The sequence below is a fragment of the Gorilla gorilla genome, chromosome 2 (genome assembly GCF_029281585.2).
Source record: "Gorilla gorilla gorilla isolate KB3781 chromosome 2, NHGRI_mGorGor1-v2.1_pri, whole genome shotgun sequence".
NCBI classification, from domain to species: domain Eukaryota; kingdom Metazoa; phylum Chordata; class Mammalia; order Primates; family Hominidae; genus Gorilla; species Gorilla gorilla.
Genome location: NC_086017.1, coordinates 69992802 through 70018179, shown reverse-complemented (window position 1 = coordinate 70018179; position 25378 = coordinate 69992802). Strand labels below are relative to the sequence as shown.

At 40.7% G+C, this 25378-nt stretch overlaps 1 protein-coding gene and 1 long non-coding RNA gene across 12 annotated transcripts in view; one reads left to right on the top strand and one right to left on the bottom strand.

Moving 5' to 3' along the window:
• Nucleotides 1-12662, bottom strand: part of LOC109026393 (uncharacterized) — a 61041-nt gene extending 48379 nt beyond the window's left edge. For all 3 annotated transcript variants that reach the window (XR_008678560.2, XR_002005419.4, XR_008678561.2), the window contains exon 1: nt 12559-12662. This is a non-coding gene — a long non-coding RNA (uncharacterized lncRNA). The remainder of the gene's footprint in view (nt 1-12558) is intronic.
• The window catches only part of FHIT (fragile histidine triad diadenosine triphosphatase), a 1510123-nt gene that overhangs the window by 1086572 nt on the left and 398173 nt on the right, over nt 1-25378 (top strand). The gene's annotated exons all lie outside the window — the stretch shown is intronic.

The window sequence follows — 25378 nt, the reverse complement described above, 5'->3', positions numbered from 1 at the left end:
ATCCATCATGATGGGACAGTCTGTTTAAGGTTGTAGCTGATTTTAGTGTGGAAATGGACAGAAAGTAGTTGGTCCAATGCCGTGCTCATAGTAAGTCTTCAGCAAATTTCAGCTGCTGTAATCATGATTTATAATTGCTTTTCAGATACCATGATGAAATAAAATAATGGTATATACATACAGAATGGAGATAGGGGGAATGTGTTTTATTTGTTACCCATATCATACAGTAAGATGTAGGTGAAGCAAGCAGAATATGTGGTAGCAATCTTTATATCACTTCTACTGAAATGTTAGGTACAGAGAAAATGTGTTGAATATATCCAGTTTTGTTTCTTTAATGGAGTAAATTGGATCATTTCTATTACTAGTAGACAGAAGACCTCTTTCCTGCAACAGCCTGGACAGTCCTGCTTGGAGAAGCCTCTGCCCATCTCACACCAGCCTTGTCTCAGCATCCAGCCACCCTGGCTGCCTTTTAGTTCCTCACATATACTAAGTTTTTTCCACTACATGGTCTCTGTTCCTGCTGTTCTTTCCATTTTCCCAACATTTTTTCTGCCCCTGTCCCACGTCTTTCTTTCTCTTATTCTAACAAAACACACTTCAGTCCTGGTGCGGTGGCTCACGCCTTTAATCCCAGCACTTTGGGAGGCCAAGGCAGGCTGGTCAGGAGTTCGAGACCAGCCTGACTAACATGGAGAAACTCCATGTCTACTAAAAAAAAAAAAAATAGTAATACAAAATTAGCCAGGCGTGGTGGTGCATGCCTGTAATCCCAGCTACTCGAGGGGCTGAGGCAGGAGAATCACTCAAACCTGGGAGATGGAGGTTGCAGTGAGCCGAGATTGTGCCATTGCACTCCAGCCTGGGCAACAAGAATGAAAGTCCATCTCAAAGCAAACAAACAAACAAACAAACAAAAAACCCATACTTCTTCTAGGCTTATTTATTACCTGGCTCTCAACTCGTATTTTCACTCCCTTAACTAGCTCTCCTGACTTCCCGAGCTCAGTTTCATTCCTCTGTTCCTTGTATTTGAAGAGCCATGCACCTTTTGTTGTATTAAGAAACTTACGTGCTTGTTTGAATAATACCTGTCTCCCCTACTAATCTGGATATTCTGTAAAAACTGGGGCTGTTTGGATTTTTGTTCATGATTATGTTCTCAGCATTGGTTCACTACCTGATATGTGAAAGGCATTTAATAAATGTTTAATGATCTGAGGGATCAAGAGGGATCACTGAGGCCAGTAGTACGATACAAATCTGGGCAACATAGTGAGATCCCATTTATAAAAAAAAATAGCTGGGCAGGGTGGCACATGGTTATAGTCCTAACTATTTGGGAGGCTGAGGCAAGAGGATTGCTTGAGCCCAGGAGTTCTAGGCTACAGTGAACTGTAATGATGCCTCTGCATTCCAGCCTGGGCTGTATACAGGACAGGATCCTGTCTCCAAAAAAATGAATGAATGAATGACTAAATGAATGGATGAATGTGGAATGAAGGAAGGAAAGTTAATTTAAAATTTAAAAAATTCCAAGAATAGAAGGCTGTGAATTTAAAAGCCACCAAATACTACATCGTGAAAAAAGAAAAGTGGCAATTTTACTCTGAAATTTTACATTTTCTTTGGAAAATGAGATGGAAACCATTCAGCAATTCAGCATCCAGTTGGCACCCACAATTAGTCATCTTCTTTGAAGTGTCTGTTTTTAGAGAGGTTTGCTTTGATAGGAGTCACTAAATGGCAGGCTGATGGGAGTACCACATCATATGGCCAAAGAGAACATCACCCAAAGGCTCCAAGTACACATAAACCTTCCTCTCAATATGTAGTTGTCTGAATGTTTCTGTAGAAGGGAAGAGTCCTTTTATTTGCTGCAAATTGTAGCTTTGAAACCAATAGTAAAAAGTAATTTCCAGGAGTAACTATTTGTTTTACATTAGCTGAAGGAAAGAAGGTATTTAAAAAAAATAACATCCCCCAGAAATATTGCCCTAAATTAAAATTTCAAAAAGAAAAGCAAGATCAAGTTAAATTAAAAGATAGAAATATTTTGACTTTCTTGTGGTAATAGGAAATGGAGGGTCTTTGAAAAATGTTTAATTTTATCAGTTCCCAAAGTGTCTGTTGGGGATAGAAAGTTGGGCCTTTTCTTTTTCCTAGGCCTCTAGTTCTCCCCAATAAGTTGGCTCCTTGTTTTTGCTTGTCCAATTAACCTTTTCTGAAAACCAGGAATTTGAGATTGCATGCCTTGTTCTTAGGAGAGTTGCTCAATATTTTAACACTGGTCTTCCTGTTTGTGGGAGAAAAAATAGATAATTAAATAGGTTTATCTATTAAATTATATAGATTACCTGTTCATAAATATCTGCCAAAAACTAAATACTATTGGGAAGTAATAATTTTTCTGGGGTCAGATAGATATGGGAGAATGTTATTTTTTTTCCCAGTGTTTGATCTTGCTAGGATTTAGACAGAAAGGAGAAACCTGCTTTGATTTTCTTTCATTTTTAAAAGATATGAATATGGAAGATAATTCATGAGTTAACAAATAATCATTAAAAAAATTATTGAACAATAATTTGAAGTCTTCTCACATCAACTCTTGTCCTAAGTGCTGGGGTCACACTGGTGAGCAAGACATGGTCCATTTGGTAAGGTGGATGTACTTAGAATGATTTCTTCACATTTATACTCATGTGGGATGGATTATCAGTTGCAAGTGATAAGAATGCATGTCAAAGTAACTTCAGCCAACAGGAGGAGTTACTGGCTCAAATAGTGGGGATACCAAGCTTCATTCATGGTTGGATTTACAGAATCATATATTGTTGGGAATCTCTGGCTGTCTTTCACATCCACTTCCTTCTGTGATTCCTTTGTTCTCTGGAAGATTTCCTTTGTATGGTGATAAGGACAGTTGCCCAGCTACTTGCCAACCTGATTACCTCCATCCATCTTATTAACCTGCTGTCAAGAAAGCCACTCTCTTCCAGTGGTTTCAACAAAAGTCCTTGGACCAACTCTCACAGGAAAGGTGAAGTCAGGGAATGGATTATTCAGTTTAGTTATATGCCTGTACCCAGAAGGCGCCTTCTCCAATCATGTGAACTGAGAGTAGGTGAAAAATGATTCTCCCAAAGGAAAATCAGGAGGAATGCTGGATCATCGAAAACAGCAGAGGTCCATTCCATGTAGCATTGTCATTTCAGCCATGTGTAGTACTTCCTCTTTTTCTTGCCAATTGAAGCAGGTTTACAGATTAGTGCTGTAGGGTAGCTTTGCTTCCATTTTTATTCTACCTCCTCCCTCCCGGGAACTGTTTCATCCCCACTTTGTTGCATTCTTAAGTTGAAGTTTGGGTGGCCTCGGAGATCCAAGTTCTTCTAACAGCTGGAGATTTCTGCTGAATGTCACCAGGGAACCTGGTTTCTCTTCTCCGGGGGACTTTTTGTCTCCTGAAGATGTGGAAGAATCTTCCCTGTCACTGACCTTTTATTGACTTAGGATATTACTTTCCCAAAATATACTGAGGATTATTCTAACCTTTGAAAGGGGAACATGGGTTGTGATGTTTCTAAGGGCCTTAATGGTTTTCTCTTTCTCTATGGAGTTGCAAAGATTATTTCACTTTGACTTATATAATTTGTCAGTTTAAAACAACAGTTATCACCAAAAGATGGTTTTTAATGTTTTCATTACGTTGCCTCCCTATGCAATGAAACAAAGAACACTGTATGTGACATTTATAAATTAGCCAACATGCTTTTGCTGTTCTTCCTGCCCTATGCAATGATGCATGTTTGTTTCTACCTAGTTTGTGGAGCCCGGAATAACCACACTGTTTTCAGGGTATTACAGTACCCCTGAAAGCTGTGAGATCCTTCAGATATTCCTTTTGTGTCATTGGAATTTCTCTTCGTGTGTTTCTATTTAGAGCTGTGAAGTGGCAGGAACAGGGGCAGGAAACAAACGTGGATTGACGTATTGGCATGTTCTTTCATTATTTTGGCACACACAATTTTGAGCAGTCTTTCTAGCTGATAGCATGTGCTGACCCAAACTTATTTTCTTATTTGGTTGAAGAGAATCCTTTGACAATCTAGGTCATCCACGTACTTTTACCCCATATTCAAAGAATCCTCCAACTGTATTTCAAGTGCTCTGGAAGGGGCCTGAAGCCAAGCAGTGAATATAGCAGCACACATCCGGATATGTCAAGTTAGTGTTTCAGGTTTGATATCTGCTGGGGTTTGCAGCTCTTTCACCCAAGAGCTTTAAACAGGATTCACCAGAGCAGAGGAGAGAAAGGAAGAATCTTCAGTTGCTTGACTGCTGTGGCAGAAAGAGTATCAATCGTTACAAAAATAACCTTCAACCTTTTAGCTTCACTGTGTGGTGCCATTGACAAGTTACAGGAGATATACCGTCGCCTGACATGAAAAAGCTGACTTGATGAAATGCAGGATAATGTCCCCTGTCTTACCTTTCAAAAACACGGTTCTTCCTTTTTCACTTTATCTTTGAAAGTGAAGTCAATAATCTCAACCAGTATGAATTACTGGGTTTTATTTTCTCCTCCCTCGATGCCCCCACCCTGTGCTGGCAGAGCCTCTGGCAGGCAGAGTGGACACCTGCTTCTCCAAGATTATTTGGAGAGGGGATTCTTCTTTGAGTCTTGGAGAGATATGCCCAAGAGTGGTCCTTCACCTTGGAGCTGGCAAGCTCAGATCATTAGCTTGATGGTTGGTATTGGCAGAGATCCATTAACAGGAACCTTGCGTAATCAGAGGGCTCATGGAAGCTGTTAATAGACAATGTACTTGAAAATGAAGGGTAAAATCTGCTCCATGTGTTAGATTAATTACATCAGCCTAACAATCATAGAGAAGCAGTAGAAGATATCTCTCTGGAGGGATGAAGTCTGTCGGTCTCTTGTTTCATTCATTCATCCAACAGGCAATTCTTTCAAGTGCTTATTGCCAGGCCTCCGTCTGTGTACTGACTAGGAATTTTTGGAGTTTCTGCAACTATGAACATCAAAATCAGAAATAAATTCATAGTTAACTATAGCAACTTGATCAACTCAGGACAAGTTGATAACAAATTTGTTTATTATTTGCTTACTTATTGAGACAGGGTCTCACTCTGTTACCCAGGCTGGAGTGCACTGGTGTGATCACAGCTCACTGAGTTCTCAACCTCTCAGGCTCAGCCCATCTTCCCCCTCCAAATAGCTGGGACTACAGGCGCATACCACTACACCTGGCTAATTTTGCTTTTTTTCTGTAGAGATGAGGTCTCACTGAGATGCCCAGGCTGGTTTCAAATTCTTGAGCTCAACTGATCTGCCTTAGCCTCCCAAAGTGCTGGGATTACAGGCATGAGCCACTACGCCCTGCCACAAATTTTAATTTTTTACAAATGTTATTATCTAAAGCTAGATTCTGAGCAATTCTCCACTTTCATGGCAGGATAGGCAACATGACAAAAATGAATTTTCTGTAAAATTAATGAAGATTGTGCAGTTCATTCACAGATATCAGCGCATAGTTGCCCTCTAATCATTCACTAAGCATCTTCCTTCACAATTATTGCAATGCCCAGTTATCCTCTAAGTCCTGTGTTTGTAATTCAGTTGGTTTATACTAGTTGCATTTCTGTCATGCTACTTACTGAGTTTCCTCTATTGGTAATTAAGAGTCTAAACTGTAAAATGCAAATATGTGTGTGTGTGTACACATATGCATGTGTATATATGGATATATTTACATACATGCACAAACTTTGATTAGATAATGCCTACTAGAATAACAAGAGTTGTGTTTCAAGTAGTATGCAATGTATTATTTCAGTCAACAAATAGTTATCAAGCATCATACTTCTGTTGTTCCAGAAGTGGGATATCTATGAGGCTTAAAGTGATGGTGACGTTCACAAAACACTTGACTGTGTATGGCACTTTATTTCCACAAGTACCAAAAATAACACAAAACAGATTATAGGATAAGAGGTTAATGAGGCAGAACTCTTAGAAAGGGGGGAAAGACAGTCTTTGAGCAGAAATCTGATGAAAGTGAAGACTCCTTCATGCGAATAACTGGGTAGTGGAGAGGGGTGGGAGAGTTCCCATGCAAAGCATGGTGTGTGTTTGGCATATTTAGGGAGCAGAAAGTAGTCTCACAGGTGTATGACTAGAGCACCTGGACTGTCAGCTACATGGATAAGGTCAGCCTGCCCTATCTTGGGAGGCAAGTACAAATAGTTTCTGAAGGCCCTTGCTGCTTGCTCTTCCTATTCTCTCCTTCTCACCCTAGATATAATATTTGGTATTAAGGTGGCAGGGCACTCCCCTAAGCTCACCAAAGAAAATGGAAATCTAGTTAGGGAAAGAGAAAACAAAAATATGCTTTGCTTTTAGAAGAGAAACCCAGGACATGAAAGCAACACTATTTTATGTGTCCGTCTGTCTGTGACATTTTTAAACGTATAATGTGCAGGTCATAGGGTCCAAGTTCTGGAGATAGATTGCTGGGATTCATCTTTGCTGCCTCACTAATCTTTGTGTAGCCTTAAGCCTGAATTCCTTCATCTTTCCACTGGAGATAATAATAGTACCTTACTTTCAGGGTGAATCTGAGAATTAAGTGAGATAGTACATGGGTACTGCTTAGCACACTGCTTGACATGTTCTGTGCACTTAGCACATATTGGATGTATGTTTATAATAAGGACAAATATTTGTCCCTGGAAGTTTGAAATAGCAGCCAAAGATGAGTATACATTCAGTTCTTGTAGTGTTTATATAATGTCTTCAATTTGTACATAGGAATAGTTGGCCCATAATTCTGAACCCTTTGGATGCATAACTCCTCTTCCAAAACCTTCCTCAAAAATACATTTCCTGTTCCTAACACCCCTGGGTAATGCTTCTCTTCTAGTTACCTCATGCTTTGACAACCCTATTTTTTTTCAAGCCCAAATTATGTAAAAACAGTCCTTACAGTAGAAACAAGCCAATGTTAGCCACTTTTTAACTGATTCTCATGATTTGCTTAAACATAATATTGGAGTTAGAAAAAAGAGCACAATATTACAGGAGCCTTTCCTTGATGAATATGAGAAAAATTGGCCTTTTGTGTTTATAAAGTGAGTTTTTACTGAACAGTAGATAAAAAGAGCAAAGGAGGCATTTTTGTAAGTATAAAAAAATGCCATAGATGTCTGGTGAAAAAAACAACAGAAGTTGCTGTAAGGTATCACGATCCTATTTATGTTTCACACGTAAATATACACACACAGCCCTGAAATTGTTCACCGAGGACACCTCTCAGTAGTGGGACCTGTATTTTTCCTGTTATACTCTTCTGTATTGTTTGCTTCTACCAGTATCCTTTTTATGTTGGTATATATGAGCATATATATTTACTCCTTGAGAGAGTAAGGGGAAAAGGAATTTCTTTAAGGAGAGGAGAAGAGGCAGAGGGTGTACTTTTTCCCTTTGCTTATTTGAGCAAAGATAGGTATCTTTATAATCTCATTTGACATGCTTAGTCTTAGTCTTCATTTTGTATCCCTGACAGGCTACCATGTCTATTGCAAAATATTGTGGTCTTCCAAGCTATTCTAAATAATGCTCACCCATAACAAGTTGGAAATAACATCACTTATGACAATGAGCTGTATGGATTCCCCATTCTTGGAAGTGGCATGAATGGTATCTCCCACATGCATTAGTGACTCCCATGTACCCTTTGTTTCCATTCTTTAATTCCTAAAGTTCACCACTTTCCAAATGACAGTTGCGCTGAAGGCACTGGAGATTTAAGCCTAAAAAACATTCTCCTGGTGGAAATAACAGACATGGAAACAACAGGGTGAATGCTTGGGCAGGCATTCATTCATTCACTGAATATTAATTGAGCATCTACTCTGCGTGTGGTGGACCTACAGCCAGGGAGTAGCATCAGCAGCTTCCCTGGCACGGTGGGTTTTCTCTGCTAACACTGAGCTCACAGCCTGCTGTTCCTGTTTGTCATCATCCTCATCACTTCCTTTTGGCTCCCATCTGACTCACTTGACTCATTCAGGTTATTTGCCTGGCTTGTGAAAATGTCTGGGTTTCGGATCTGTGATCTAAACTGCCTAGGAAATTAAATTCAATCCGAATAAAACTTGTTTTTGCATTGTGACTCTCTGTGGCATTTCACACAAGTCGGTTGTTTCTAACTGGGTTATCTGTCCTGGAAAATTGGAGTTTGGTATGCCAACAGGACAGAGCCATAGGGAAGAATGGAGATTTGGACTGGTATGTAGGTATAATTAGGCAAGGAAATAACTTGGCTAAGGTAAAATTCTGCTTTAAATGTACTCTCTTAGCTTTAGATTGAACTATCCCAAACTAGGAGTGAGGGTGGAGAAAACACTGGCAAAGCACTGGCAAGCCCAGTGGTAGGCAGATCAAGAGCACTGAGCACACCTGTAGGCCAAATAATTAACTTGACAGCTTTATAGGATTGCTCTCCTTCTCTCTCACCTCTTTTATTTTTTTTTTGACCAATTACTTTCAATAATGATGGCAAGTCAGCATCTCCCCCTGACTGCGTTAGAGATTAGAATGTCAAAAGGGCCTCTGTAATGTCTTCTGTGTCTTAATAAACCTGTCAGTTGAGGTTACATTATTTTCTAATATCCATCACGGAAACATGGGATGGTGCAGCTGGGCAAAGATGCCAGGTCATGGTGTGTGTTTTTAGATGGGTGTGATTTGACACATCCCAGCAGTGCCATGGCTGCATGGCAATACTTGAAAGAACAGCCTCTTCTTTTAATTAGGGCCCTGCTGCCATTTTGGTGGGACGTCATTCTGACACCTGTTTGTGCTGTGGGGGCTGCTGATAACCTCTCAACACCTTTGGCAGGAAGTTCTGCTGATGTGTTAGGTGTTTGGTTAATGTCCATCCTGCCAGGGATTCATTTCCCCTGACCTGAACTCTGCTGGCATTATTTTTTATTCAAAAAAGCTTCAGCAATCTTCCACTAGCTGCCTACTTAAGTTTATGATCTCCCACCAAACCTTTTTTAGGGAGAAATTCCAAAAAAAATGTTTTTCTTGGAATCCTGCTTTGAGCCAGGCATGCCCCTGAACACTGGACATTTAAGGGTGAGCAGAAGCCAGCACTGTCTCTGCCTTTAAGAAACTCATTTTCACGTGGAGGAGATGGTCAAAGAATGACAGAAGCACATCCTGTGCTCTGGAGCCAGTGCTCTGAAGATAAGGAAAGTGATTCTAAAGAGCAATAGATCAGTGTTTCCCAACTAGGAGTGATTTTGTCCTCTAGGGACTTCTGGCAATGTCTGGAGGCATTTCTGGTTGTCAGAACTGAGGGGTAGGTGCTACCAGCATCTAGTGAATGCTGCTAAACTTTCCATGATGCTTGGTGCAGACCCCACAACAAAGAATCACCCGGCCCCAAATGTGAACAGTGTTGAGGGTGAGAAACTCTGCTGTAAACCATAGAAATCTGGCCTGGCCAGGGATGCTGGAGAGGCTTCCTCCAGGGAGGTCTGAAGGGTGAGCAGGAGTCAGCAAGGTGGCAGAGATGGGTAGGGAACAGTTTTCTTGACAGGGGAACCACATGTACAAAGGAAAGCACAGGGGGCCTTGGAGGAACAGAAGGAGGCTTCTGTGGCAGTTAACAGGAAGAAAGGGGGCTGATGTGTACATGGAGGGGTGGTGGTTGTGGACTACCCAGGGCCTTATACGTCCCAGGGGGTCATGCAGGCTTTTCACATTAGGTGAGATGTAAGGGGAGTTCAAGAACACGCGTGTGGGTAAAGGTAGTACCTACCTACATTTGGAGGTGACATAGTAGCATGTATTGTAACAGAAAAGAGCACTCATTTTGGAGGCAGATACAACTGGGCTTGAATCTGTGCTTTGTTTCTTAGGACCTGGGTGAGTTTGGACACCTTACTTGACCTGTGCAGTTCTCAGTTTCCAGGTTAGGAACATCTTACGGGGCCATAGGGCAGTGAAAGAGATAATGTGTGCACAATGTCTTTTGCAGAACCTCCCCTCATGTCTTCAGTCCAGCCTAGGCTAAAGGCGTCTTATCCAAAACCAAGAGCTCTGTGTGAGAAACTAGGACCTTTGTTAGAATTTTTTAAAGTTCTGGGTCTTGCCTCAAACAGGGGTGCTCTGTACCTTGGAAGAACTTGCTAGTTTTGTTGTAAGCCTGAGACCAATTCTCATAGGAAAGATTCTATCAGGTCTTGTGGTTGAAATGTTTACCTTAGTCAAAAATTCCAATTATAATCCAGGTCTCTCAATATCCAGGGAAGCCATAGGGGAATGATGTACTTGTGAACAGTGTTTTTAGAAGTTTATACGTAGGAATATAGCGTAGTGACTAACAAATGTTGGCTCTGAAATCAGTCATGGGTTCCAATTTTAACTTCTTCTCATATTAATCGTGATTGCTAGCCAGTTTCTCATCTATAAAGGTAAAAATGAAATGCGTTTCATAAAGTTAGCATTAGAATAAGATGAAGTCTATATATACAGGCACACAGTAGGGCATCTGATAATACAGAATATTTAACAAATAGCACTATCAGAAGAAAACCAGATGCCCCACTACTATGATCCCATGGTCAACCTGTTTTCTAAATATTTAGGGAAACTGAGGCTGGACTGCACGATCTCATTGGTTACATAAATGAGTCAATAAACAAATCCAGAAATAAACAAGCACTTGAGAATTTGTAACCGACCCTTACTTCTGGCATTTGGCCTAAATTCTACCTCTTCTGTAATAAAGGACTTAAATAGGCAGGTGACTATAGAAAATGTACAGGTTTACTGCAAGAGTAAAATTAAAAGATCTACGTTGGAAGTTATTATAAAATGACACAACAAAATTTTAAAAAATATTGAAAATGGTCTTTCCTTTATTGGAAACCTAAAATGTAATGCCCTCAAGGAAGCTTTCCTATGTATAGTAATAGCACTAGAATGGCCTTTCAGGTCATTCTGCCCCTTCCTCTGTCTCCTCACAGAGCTGGACTTTTGAAATTTCTAGGGCTTTCCATACTTTTCTAACATTTCCCCATGCATTTCTCCTGGTGATCTGTCCTGTACTGTGGCTTTGCTGTTGAAAATTCTTTCCAACGTCCGGTTTACTTTCTTCTTGCTGTTAGCATCAGTGTCGCCTTTAATCCAATCTCAGCAGAGAAGCATGATCTACTTGTGCCCATTGAAGGGGTGACTTTATCCACCTGTGATAATGCAGTGAGCTCCTCGAGGAAGCAGGCACCATCGAGCCTGATGCACATTGATTTTCCCAGGTGCCCCTCTTTGTGTGTCTCCATATGCTGATTGTGACTTTCAGCCCTGTTTTCCTTTCATGTAGTAGACATAGAGGCACACAGCTGCTTGTTTATTTCTGCTTCTTCTGTTGGTTCTGGGTTCTTTTTTTTTTCCACAAATGCAGGTCCCTCCTGAGTTACCTACCTCGAAACACTCTCCATGTGCAGCGTACCTTCTGTTCCTGGCAAGCGTCCTATCCCCTAAGCACACTCCTTTGTTTTTCTTCCAGGAGGAATCATGCCCTTGGAAGTGTCTTCTTTCTTGATGACTAAGTCACGCCAACTCTAGCAGAGCAGGACTGAGCTCAGGCCTTAAGGGTAGACTTGGCATTTGTGAATTACACTATTAATAATTGTGCACATGAAATACCCGGAGATTCCTAAGCACTGGCACAAGTCAGGCCCTACCCTCATCACAGTTGTGGAAATTAAACATTTATTCAGGATTGGCCATGACTATGGCAGGCAGGCAGACGTTGTGCCGTTTTGCTTTTACAAGCTTCGTGATGCCCATGGGAAGGGTTTGGTTGTTTCAACTGCCACAGGCTTTTCAACCATAAGGACAATACAGTTGGCTATGCTACCGATTTGCCACCTTTTAATAGCCTGATAATTAAACGTGATGGGCAGATAAAAATAGAGAGACTGAACATAGCCACACAAGTCAGTTCTTCTGTTATTGTCATACTCGTTAGGAGGTATATGGCTGAAGGACAGAAGCCAAGTCAGATTTTAAGTGGCCAGAAACTCAGTCATATCTTTTTGCTATTACAAGAATTTTACAAAAGAAATACATTGTTTCTTGTGTAAGAATATGGATTGCATAATCGTCTTTTTTTTTTTTTGCTTTGTTTGGGATAAAGTTAAAAATTTCTTAATGAAAATTATCAGGATTGTATTGTTTGTTGTTCCTGCTTCAGGAGAAATTTGAATTTGTATTTTAATTAACCTCTCTCTCTGTCTCTCTCTCTCACACTCACACACACGCTCTCATTCTCACTCTCATTCAGCTCTGTTTTACAAGTAACAATGTGTTATTGGTTTGGAATTGATTTGGGTGTCATATGTTGTCATTTGATAAAAAACAGTTTAGCTAAGCTGCTTGACATTACAACAGCTGGTAATGTCACTTTTGTTAATGTCTTTAACCACATTTTTAACAAAACAGCAGATGCTCACCACAAAAAGCCATTTTCTTTCTCTACTCGATTGTGTAAAATCAGCTCAACTAAGGGCTCCAGCTTGAGAAGAAGTCCTGTGAGTGGATGGCTTGACCTCAGAAGAAGATAGGTTTTGAGGTTCTTGATTCCTTGGCAACATTAGAACAACAACAAAAAAGATAGTTGTAAAAACAATGCAAAATAGGTTTCTTCTGTAGGAAGAATGCTCTAAAAATGTGGAAAATGTGGTGGCTCATGAGGAAGCCAGGAAGTCCTGGCCTTATGACCATGAAGCAGCAAGTTCAAATGAGCAGTCATGGCCATGGTGTGGGAGAACTGTGTGCCATCTAGCGGTTGGAGGATGTCATCATCACTTCGGAATTTTTAGGAGAAAACATACTACCTTTTCCTCTTCCCTCTCTTCCTCCCTTTCTTAACCAAGGCATTTTCCACCTTGTAAACATACACACACAGACACACACACACACAAACACACACATAAGCACAGAATGGGATTAGTTTTCTGAAACATTTGAGTCATGCAGCACAGACTTTAAAAATTTGCCCCGAAAGATTTCCGTCAATATGTTTCTCTGTACAGCAGACATCTTAGTTTTAAGTCTTACCCTATGTTCATAATTTTTACTGCCTTGTTTGTATTTGGAACAAGGCAGTGTAGTATCATGCAAATTATGACTCTCGTTTGCTCATTTGTGCATGCATTGAGCGAGTGTTTCTGGAGCCGCTGTTGAGTGTGAGGCAATGTGTCCTCATGGTTATAAGCATGTTCCCTGGAGTTAGAGGGCAGTTATTTGGTGTCTCTACCATTTATTAACCTAGTGACTTGGGGCATGACACTTGGCTCATTTGTCCTTCAGTTTCCTCAGCTTTGAACTGGGGATAATTCTAGCATATACGATGTTGATTTTTTGGATGGATAAAATTATTTAATCTGTGTAGAATTAATAGATGTATAAAAGCAATGCCTGGTGTATGGAAAGTGCTAAAAAGCATTGAGTGTTACTATTACTGTACTAAAAAGGTAGATTGCTGAGAAGGTGTGAGCTTTTTAACATATTGTGGTAGACTCTTCAACTTCCTTTCTACCCCCTTATAATTTAATTTAAACCATGCAAAAATTGGCTTGTGAGGATATGTATAGGGGGAGAGAATCTTACCCTTTCTATATAAAAAACACACATTGGCTGGGCATTATGGCCCACACCTATAATTCCAGCACTTTGGGAGACCAAGGTGGGTGGATCCTTTGAGCTTAGGAGTTTGAGACCAGCCTCGGTAACATGGCAAAACCCTGTCTCTGCTAAAAATACAAGAATTAGCTGGGTGTGGTGGCATGCACCTGTAGTCTCAGCTAGTTGGAGGGCTGAGGCAGGAGGATCATCTGAGCCCAGGAGGTTGAGGCTGCAGAGAGCCATGATCGGGTTACTGCACTCCAGCCTGGGCAACAGAGTGAGACCCTCTCTCAAACCCCCTCCCCTCAAACATATACAGTATATCTGTGGAATTACATGGTGGGGGGTGATTAGAAAAAAAGTCTAAAGAGGCTCCTTGGGGGGTAATAATGAAAAAGGTTAGCAAACATTAGTATAAAATCAGAATTAATGCCCTCTAGCTAGAGACCTCCAGGAACACACTTGGAGGTGAAGTTGGGTTCTTTGCTCATTGCAATGAGGGAGAACACATACCACAGAGAACCATAGCATATCTCAGTAAGAAGGTGTTAGAGCGAATTTGGAGTTCAGTTGGGTGATTTGGGGGAGAGTCTAAGGAAGGGAGGGAGATTCATTCTGCATAGGGTGCTGTCACAAAGTGGGGATAATTTTATGATTGGATATCTCAAATCTCTAAAGGGAAGACAGTCGAAAGTGAGGCTAAACCTGCTTTTCATAATGAAGTAGCAATCACTCTTAGTAGCTAATGGACGGGGATGTTGGGTATCTCAGGAGTTGTGCAGTGACCTTTTCTTTCTCTGGGCTTGGAGAAAGTATGAGGCCGGGCGTGGTGGCTTACGCCTGTAATCCCAGCACTTTGCAAGGCAGAGGCGGGCGGATCATCTGAGGTCAGGAGTTTGAGACCAGCCTGGCCAGCATGGTGAAACCCCATCTCTACTAAAAATACAAAAATTAGCTAGGCCTGGTGGCAGGTGCCTGTAATCCTAGTTACTCAGGAGGCTGAGGCAGGAGAATTGTTTGAACCCTGGAAGCGGAGGTTGCAGTGCACAGAGATTGCACCATTGCACTCCAGGCTGGGCAGAGATTCTGTCTCAAAAAAAAAAAAAAAAAAAAGAGAAATTATGAAATAGTCTTGTTTTGTCTTACTTTATCATGGTCTCAGAGTGGGTTTTCTTGAGCTGTTTGTGTTCTGTGACATTGTTTATGCCCAGCAGGATAATAATGTGGCCTGGCTATGAATGCCAGGTTAGTTTCTAACAGTGAGGCCCAGCTATATGTGCTGAGCAGTTTCCAGATGTCAAGGGTTTGCTTTTTTCTTCTTTCCTTCCTTATCAGAATACTTCCATCAGTCTTGCCAAGGATTCAAAGATGAGCTGGTATGAACCAATTTGGACCACATAGTAGTAAGGAGAACTTTGCTCATGCTTCCAAGGAAGAACAACTAGTCTCTTTCAGGAACCGAACAAGGAAGCACAGAGCACCAATTGCTACATGCAGCCATCTCATCACCATTCAGGGAACTAGCCTGAAGACAAAGCCTTCACAAGGTCACTAGAGCAAAAAGCTCAGAAGATCTGGGGTCACCCATAACATTGTGAAGTCACTGAATCTGCCCGATCTCTACACTTCCTATTTTGTGAAATAGTTTCCAGTTCCTGTGTCTGCAAACATCCTGAGACTCCTTTGCAAAATAATTCTAGGAATAATTTTTGAAAATATACGTGAGAAGAAGATGGACTTATTCACTGTGCACTTTCCTCCCAAGTCCTCTTACAGGGTAATTTGCTTTTTAGGCATCATTCTCCAGGCTAAACAGCTCAGTGAAAGTTTGCTTCTTCTACTCTGCCTTTTCCTCAGAGCTTTCACCTCGAAGCTCACTGCTGCCTGTATTTAGCTAGTCCCACACCAGACTGCTTGGGATGCTAATACAAGAGCTATTATTATTATTATTATTTTCAGAATATCATAGAATATTCAAACTAGAAGGGACATAAGAGGTCATCTAATCAAAACTCTCATTTTAAAGATGAGTAGACAGACAGCCAGAGAATTGTGACTTCACAAAGGTGAAGCACCTACTGGTAGAACGACTGGACTTTTCCACGTTGCAGTAGATTTAAAAAAAGCTCTTGATGTGCCTGCTACCATTTCTGAGTCCCACATCCTTGGCCGACATAACCGATCATTCACTGTGGTCTTTCGTACCATGCTTTCAGGCCCTTTTGCATTTCTCAATCCATTACTCTAGCAACTCTTAGCAGCCAGTGATTGTTGGCAGAGGCACTGAAACCATTATTACATCATGTGCACTTTATAAATCAGTAAATGTTTATAAATCAAAAATATTTATAAATCAGATTATAAATATTGATTTATTAATCAAAAATTTATAAATCAATATTTATTTTCCAGTAAGGGATAGTTATTTAAATAAAGATATATCTTAATCATAAGAGCCATATCTAACACTTCTATTTTATATATATTTAATATATAACTACATATGGAAGAAGTATCATTTTGCTAGCATACTAATGCACATTGATTAAGACCCAGCATTACTTTTGTTGCCAAGAGGACAGAGTCACAATTCATACATTAGATCAAAACATTGAAGAGGAATAGATTGGCATTACTGAAATAAAATCCTCAAACATTTTGCTTTATACTTATTTATTTTTGAGACAGGTTCTCACTCCATTGCCCAGGTGAAAGTCAGTGGTGCAATCATGGCTCACTGCAGTCTCAACTTCTTAGGCTCAAGCAATCCTCTCACTTCAGCCTCCTGAGTAGATGGGACTACAGGTGCTCACCACTATGCCTGGCTAATGTAAAAAAAAATTTTTTATGGAGACAAGATCTCACTATGTTGCCTAGGTTGTTCTTGAACTCCTGGGCTCTAGTGATTCTTCCCCCTTGGCCTCCCAAAGTGCTGGGATTCCAGGTGTGAACCACTGCACCCAGTCATTTTGTTTTGTTTTAAATTTTTTAGGATTGTATCTCCTATGCAAAGCTACTATAACATCTGAGTTTTAAAACAATTAGACAGCTTAATTTTAAATATCTAATTTTTTTTTTTTTGAGACAGAGTCTCACTCTGTCACCCAGGCTGGAGTGCAGTGGCACAATCTCGGCTCACTGCAACCTCTGCCTCCCGGATTCAAGCGACTCTCCTGCCTCAGCCTCCTGAGTAGCTGGGATTACAGGCGCATCACCACGCCCTGCTAATTTTTGTATTTTTAGTAGAGAAGGGGTTTCACCATGTTGATCGGGCTGGTTTCCAACTCCTGTCATCATGATCCTCCAGCCTGGGCCTCCCAAAGTGCTGGGATTACAGGCATGAGCCCCCACACCCGGCCCTAAATGATCTTTTTTATAGTGTTATTTTTTAAGCTAGGAAACAGTTGCAGTCTTGCAATGGTTACTAAGCAACAATTAAAATGAAATCTCAATAGATTTTTAAAACTATATTTACTTTAGAAGGAGAAGTGTGTGGCTTTTGCACACTTTATGTCTCTTGGCAATAAGTAACACTGGGGACTGAGAGAGAGGGAGTCTAAAGGAGCTGGACTTTACTTGGGTGACGGTTGAGGTGGAGGTTGGAGTGGGGTGGATGGCCCTTGACATGTGTTTGTTACTTTTCACTTCTGCGATTCTCCACAAATCACAAACAGCAAAGCTAACGCGTGGAGTCAACGTGGTATTCTTTATCAGCAGTAAATGAATGTCAGAAAAAAAACCCAGGAGACTGCTGGATTCAGGAGCCCATTCCTGGATCAGTCACTGTGCTGAGTATTGGGGTATTTGATGGCCCAGCCTTGCTTCTGACCCTCTCTCTGGCTGCTTGAGGGAAGAGTTGCAATTGACCACCCAACCAGGCCCACATGGATATGAGAGATGGGCAGTTCTGCAAAGGCAAAACAGTGTTATTGTCAGAATTGGGGAAGGACACTGGGCAGGTGGTAGTAATGGACTGTTCCAGGCAGCTTCATTTCAAGTCAAACTTTGCTGCGTGGGGTAGTTGGGGAGAAAATGAGGGGTGGGAATAGTGTCCTGTTTTTGCTGTGTTTGGTTCAGGATCTGTTGCTGGCTTGAACCTGCTGGTGGAGCAATTCAGGGTTCAAAGAATGGAAAGTACACAGACAAGAGAAAGAAAAAGCACTGACAGCCATGTGACTGAGATTTTCTGTTTCACACTTTATGCTCTTAATGGAGAATGGCACCAGCTCTGTGACTTTTTTTTTTTTTTTTTGACTCTGTCACCCAGGCTGGAGTGCAATGGCATGATCATGGCTTATGCAGCCTCGACCTCCTGGGCTCAGGTGGTCCTCCCACCTCAGTCTCCCGAGTAGCTGAGACGACAGGTGCATGCCATCACGCCTGGCTAATTTTTTTTTGTAAAACTGGGATCTCACTATGTTGCCCAGATTGGTCTCAAACTCTTAGGCTCAAGTGATCCTCTCACCTTGGCCTCCCAAAATGCTTGGATTACAGGTGTATGTGAGCCATCGTGCCTGGTCCTTATTCTTGAACAACCTAACTTGGTGCTGGGATTCTTTGCAACTATAAGAGATAATTTAGTGTGATATTTCTGCTTTTCTTTCTGCTATTGAATAGTTTAAATATAAATTGACTGTTTGCAAGAAACAAATGCTTCATATAGGCATAAGTAAACTGTCACAGAGATTATGTAGTAGAAGAAAATGATTAATTGTGCCTTTTAATCATAGTTCCATTATCATATGAAACCGTCATGTCATTGGACCCATTTCACTAATGAAGGTTTAGCACCACGAAGAGCATATTTGCATTAATGAGGCATCACAGGTTATTAATTGAAATCTAATAACAGCTTGGAATATTATAAGTTTGCTTTAATTGGAAACAGAATTGTGGATTTGTTGGCAATATACCTCTTGTCATCTTAGATAAATGATTCCTTGATGGATATGAAGAGGCCATTTTTGCCCTGATTGGAGTTTCTAGCTTCTATATGTTGATTGTAATTTAAACTGGAATGACCTTTCATGACTGATTTCTAAAGCAGAATTTTTCGGTATGCCTGCTGCCATCCCTATCATGGCCTGTTTCATTTTTGACCTGTTCATCAGCCACCTACTAAGGGAAATAATATGGATTGAAGCATGTGTAGGTCAAGGAAGGAATGCTTATTGACTCATATATGCCGGAGGTTGCAGTTTTTTGAATTTTTGCATGAGTGAAAAATCAGACCTTGGCGATGACGTTGAGCAGTAGGATATGGATAACTCCCACATGCTTGGCGTTCCAGTAATGGAACACTAGGCCTAAGTGGGTTAATGGCAGTTCTGTTACTAACTTACTTTCCCGGGAGGCCTTGCCTGGCCACCCTAAACAAAGAAGGTGCCTTCGTTATTCTCCATTAGTGCCCCTGTTTGTTTCCTTTAGAGTATTATACTTATAGTCAATCATAACTTTGTTTGTTTACTTGTTTTTAGTGTGTCTCTCTTACTAGTATGTCATCTCTAAAGAACAAAAACAGTGTCTATCTTGTTCTTCATTGTTTGCCCAGCACCTAGCACAATGTGAATGTGTAGTGAATGGCTGTTGAATGGATGATTGAATCCTGGCCAGGGCTGGAAGGGCCTGGGGAGGGGGGTTTCCACCGAAAGCAACCATAGTTATTTCAGTAGAGTTTAACCCCTAGATCTAGAGCAGAATGATAAAATGCCAGACCTAAAATTTGCCCTAAAATCAGCCTGTGTCCTTGGTGTTTTTATTTCATAAACGTGGCCTTAGGCTACTTTTGGACGTAATTCTATCTGGATTGGTGTCCCTACGACTGGGAAGAACAAAGAAAAGCAGTCCCTGGGTATTGTGCCGCATGGCAATTGACTGAGAGCTGTGTTTTCTAGCATTTCTTAATGAAGAATTTTGCAGAAACCAATATTCATGATAAACCTCAAAATAGAATTTTAGTGTAATGACTGGCACTTTGGTCAAAGCTAACAGAAACCAAACAGGTGGGCTCAGCTGAGTGTAGCACCTCTTTCTCCCCTACCTCCTCTTTTTTTTCTTTTTTTTTTCTGGTGAATTGTGAGTGAAAGTTACCTTTCTTTCACTCGGTTTATCTTAATGAACTCTGCCATCGTAGAAAGAACTTTGAAGAGGCCATGAGAAAACACAGGTTCTAGTCTGGGTTTTACTACTTAATAACTGGAGACACTGAGGGAAAGTCCATTTTCTGGATCTGCGTCTGGAAAACAGAGTCATCTTATCCATAGTACAGAATTTTTATGAAGATCATTGAGGAAAATAAAGGTGCTTGGTAAATTGTAACGCAAATTCAAGATGCTGCTGTTAGTCGTGTGTTGGCTGAGGAGGAAAATAAACAGGCAATGAGAAAGAACTTCACAGAGACTGCTTGAGTTGACTCTTGGTTAAGCAGCAGCCCTTTTTTCTTCATCACACTGCATGTCCAGGATTTCACTTGGCCTTCCTTTAGAGCTTTTTCTTTTGTAGCTACAAAATGAGCATGAATGGATCCTGAGGTTGTACCATAAGCAACTTAGAGACCTCCAAATTAAAGCAGGGAGACATCATGTTTTAACCTACAGGTTTGGAAATGATTTTTAAAAAGTTATAATAACTTATATGGGCAGGGGTGCAAATGAGTAGGCATTCTTACACCCTGCTGGTGGGGTACGGAAAGCCCAGATGGTATAGATTATAGAGAAGGGGATGTGTAACATGCCATTTTGGCAAGGAGTCCTGGCAGATTTTTAAGAGAACTGTCTTTGTGTACTTTTCAAAACATGTTTTCCTTTGTTATTTTGGGGTTCAGAGCATTTCTTTGAAACTTCTTGAATCTCCCCTTGACTGGCAGCCTGTTAGTTGATCCTCCATTTGTGTATTGTGTGAAAACTCCCTGTGGCAGAAATATACACACACATGTCTTAGGTATTCATACCCTGATCTCTTGACCTTCTGGAAGTAGCTGCGGCCTGCTTTCCCTCCTGGAGAAACAAACAACTCAATTTGTTTCTGCTCTCTGGTTAGTGCATCACATTAGTAATATCTACAATAATTTTTTTTCAGGTAAAAATGTAGTCAAGTTGTTGAAGACATGAGAGATCAGAGTAGTTTATGTGTGTACATACATGTGTGCGTGTGCTTCCTACCAGCTAATAGATACTTACTCCTATTACACAGCCTCAAGATAAGATTACCTTGCAGGCAAACTTTTAAATATGTAAATATGCTTGCCATTCATTGATTATCAGGTTTTCACCAAAGGGGACCAAGAACAGGTGCCCCTTTAGCCACATTATTAGACCTTGTAGGATCTGAACGTTGGTCTGTGTTGCATCATGTTGTTGGAAGATTCATTTATTGATTGATTCATTTATTCACCAGAAATTTATAGAGCAATTTATAGGTGCCAGGCTCTATGCTTGATGCTATGATTCAGCAGCAAATAAACAAAAATACCTGTGCCCCTAGGGATTATATTTCAGGGGATAAGATGGATAATCAACATGTCAACAGGGAAATTATATAGTTGCAGGTGCTAGGAGGAAAATAAGGGGATAGTGAGTATTAGGAAAGGGGTCTTATTTTTGATAGGAGGTCTAGGAAAAACTTTTTGAAGATATGAGATTGGTGCAGTAAACTGAATGGATTCAAAAGGGAGACCTTGGAAGTATTAAAAGGAAAACAATTGCAGGCAGAGGTAGGAAGGTTTAAAGCCCCCGAGGAGAGAAAGATCTTGGAATGTTGAAGGAACAGCAAGAAAGACAGTGGGGCTGAAGCTTTGTGAGAGAGAGGGAGAGTGGTAGGAATTGGGATTAGATGGATAGGGATGGGGCAAATCAAATCGAGAAGACCTTGTAAGTCATGGTACAGATTTTGCAATGGGAGGGTGTTAGAGGTGTTAAGTAGTGCTGTGATCTCATCTGTTTATTTATTTTTTAAAAGAATTTACTGGTTCTTTGAAGAATACATTGCATGGGAGTAACTTTGGACTGATTAGGAGGCTTTGGAAGTAACTCAGAAAACGGGTAATGGTGGTTTCGACTTGATGATAATGGTGTGAATGGTAAGAAGTGATCAGAGTCTTGATATGTTTTGAAGATATTGGACCATATTATATTCAGGAATGTAAACTGATATGATAAAGTCATATCACATGATTATATAATTTATGTATTGACTTTAGAACCTATTTTTTTGGATAAGATAGGTTCATACTGTTCTTAAATCTGACTAAATGGGTAGGAAATTGACAGAATTTCAAAGCTGTAATAATTCTCATGTCCAGTCTTTTACATCAGAGTTCCTTGGATGATGCATGATTCTCTCACTAAAACAGTGAAAAGATGCCAGTGCAAATCCATCCAACTTTATAACTCACACAAACAATGTGATATTGCCATATAAGCATATTATGACTTTTTGGGGGTCTTTAATTCCATTGTGAAGTAAATTTCAGTTCATGCTGATTTTTAAAAATTAAATCCTTTTTTTTTTTTTTTGAGGCGGAGTCTAGCTCTGTCACCCAGGCTGTAGTGCAGTGGCACAATCTCGGCTCACTGCAACCTCTGCCTCCTGGGTTCAAGCAATTCTCCTACCTCAGCCTCCCAAGTAGCTGGGACTACAGGCATGCGCCACCATGCTTGGCTAAGTTTTTATCTTTTTAATAGAGAAGGGGTTTCACCATGTTGGCCGGGCTGGTCTCGAACTCCTGAGCTCAGGCGGTCTGCCCGCCTCAGCCTCCTAAAGTTCTGGGATTGCAGGTGTGAGCCACTGCACCCACCCATTACATTCTTTTCTTAAAATAATTAAGGTGCACACCTATAGTCTCAGCGACTTTCGAGACTGAGGTGGGAGAATCACCTGAGACTAAAGAATGCAAGTCCAGCCTGGAAAACATAGTGAGCCTCTGTTTCAAATAAAAATAGTAATCATAAGTATCAAAAAGTAACAAAAGCCAGATGGAATTCTGAAGCATAAATTTCTAGTGTTTGCCTTATGGGGTGAGATCATTGCCATATTCCCACTAGGGTAGGGGCAACAGTGATTGACTCCAATATATTTTATACCCAAGGAGAAATTACAGTACCGTATTCCTAACATCCCATTAAATGCTTAAAGGCAGGCTAGGCACAGTGGCTCATGCCTGTAATCCCAGCACTTTGGGAGGCCGAGGTGGGTGGACCACCTGAGGTCAGGAGCTCGAGACCAGCCCGACCAACATGGAGAAACCCCATCTCTACTAAAAATACAAAAGGAGCCGGGCGTGGGGGGCGCATGCCTGTAATCCTAGCTACTCAGGAAGGCTGAGGCAGGAGAATCACTTGAACCCCAGAGGCAGAGGTTGCAGTGAGCTGAGATTGCACCACTGCACTCCAGCCTGGGCAACAAGAGCAAAACTTGGTCAACAAAAAAAAAAAAAAAAAAAAAAAAGAGCTTAAAGGCTTGCCTTTTATCCAGCCTAACCAGTGGTGGCAGTATGGCTGCAGAAGCTCCAGCAGAAGACATTATTTCTGCTGTAGACATTACAACTCTTTCATTATAGCTCCTGTAGACATCCTGAGAGTCACCCTGATTAGAATGGATTAGGTCATGGGTCTATCCCACAGCAAATCTCTATGGGTAGGGGGGTAGGGGGTAAGGGCATAGGGGAGTAAGATGTGCCTCTTAGCTTGGCCTGAGGCACATTCTTCATGTCTAAGGATGGAATTCTACTGTGACCTTATAGACTGAGAGGAGGAGATGATTGAATTCCCAAATGATGTCAGGGTTGTTGCTGGAGGAGGAGGAAAGGGGCTATGGGGCAACAGATGTTCATTGCCCTTTGATGGCACCGCAGCATCTTCAGGCTACCTACCCTCTAAAGCATCTTCCAGATACCATGGAGCTCCGGAACCTTAGGTTTAATGGCAGATATATTTTGATCAAAATACCATATACTTGTTTTCTCATTTGCTTTGTCCTTACAAAGGACAAAGACAAAACCCTAGAATAGAATTTTGCAAGACAGCCCCATAGAAGAATTACCCTTTTGTTTTAATAGAGTCCATCAACATTGATCCTGAAAAAAAAAGCATGTTGAAGAGTATCTCCAACACTATTCTATTTCTGCTGGTGTACTGTGATCCTTATACAAAATTCTCTCTTGGAGTTCTAGTTGATGGTGCCTATTTCCATAGCTTTCCTTTCTAAATCCTTTGGCATAGATGACAGAAAGTAAATAGAAGAAATGCCAAAGAAAACAAAGAAACACCTATATTTAATTTCTGACACCGGTGGTTTCATGTCTTTCACGTTCAATTAGGTGAGTTGTTTGAAGGAGCTGGTTTTGAGAAGGGTTATAGTGTCCAAAGGAAATTATTTTCCCTGGCATGTCAACAACTATGATAGAAATACTACCAGACCGTAGGGAACCTCCTCTTGATGTTGGAAGGAGGCATGCTCAAAGGATTACTGTTCAAGGTCAAAGAGCAGCAGCTAATAAGCACAACAGGGAAGAAAGGACAGCAGAGTGAAAATTAGGGTCACGTTTACACTTACTTTGTTAAAGCTAAATTTATTTTTTAAGTGAGAAGCACTGCCTTTATTAAGACAGTTAATGCCTAAGAATGAATGAAAATATTGAAATAATGTGTCTTTCTCTTCTGAGCAAAGGATGTAAACCCAGGCTTTAAAAGAATCCCAAGGTCTTAATTCTGCAAAAGACATTCTTTTATCTTAGTTATCTTTCCTTATTGGGAACACTGGCAGATATTTGGTCTTTAACTACGGTGTGGTGTAACTTATGTCAATTCAGATGCCCATGTCTGATGGCCTCCTTTGTGTATGCAGTCTGGTAAATCTCCCTTAACACATCTATCCAACTAATATTTGTGATTTTAAATAAAAGATGTTACCAAGACTATATATGATATTTGTAAAATAGCCAAAGTTAAAATTCTACCAGAAAGGTAAAGTATAATTTGCTAGGATAAAAATAAATACTATACAGATTCTCCCAAACCATACCCACACTTATATTTCACTAGGTAATGCTAGAAAATGGTAATTTTCCCTATTTTCAAACAATTGCTGCATCCCTGACTTGTGCAAAGTGCTATCATCCAGTTTGAAAGACTATTACCACATATGCCATTTATCTATCCATATGGCATGTATAGTATGGGATTCTAGGGTTTATTAGTATGTGTAATGTATAACACTGAGGAAATAACTGCCATTTAGCATTTCTTTTTGCTTTTCGCCTCTGGAATTGTAGGTTTACATTTATTTTCTTGTGAATGTGGCTATCTCTTCCTGGGCAGTAAATATTAGTATTTTGGGACCCTCCTCTTAGTCTTACCAGGCAACATTTGTTTGCTTTGTTTCCTCCATTGATCTAGCACATCCCATGGAAAGAATAATTTAGTATTAAACCCCTGTGAGGAAACCCCTTCACCAGTGAAAATAACTTAGTGACTATTGATTTCATCAGAGCCTTCCACCTTGATTTTCCACTGTCCTAATAGTGGCCTGGCGAAGCACTTGAGTCCCATGGTGAAAGAAAGAAATGCACAAATAGGCCTAGATTTGTTTCCCCGAGGTCATTCGACAACTGCACCGTTGCTCCATGCGGCACACATTCAGCAATTAGCA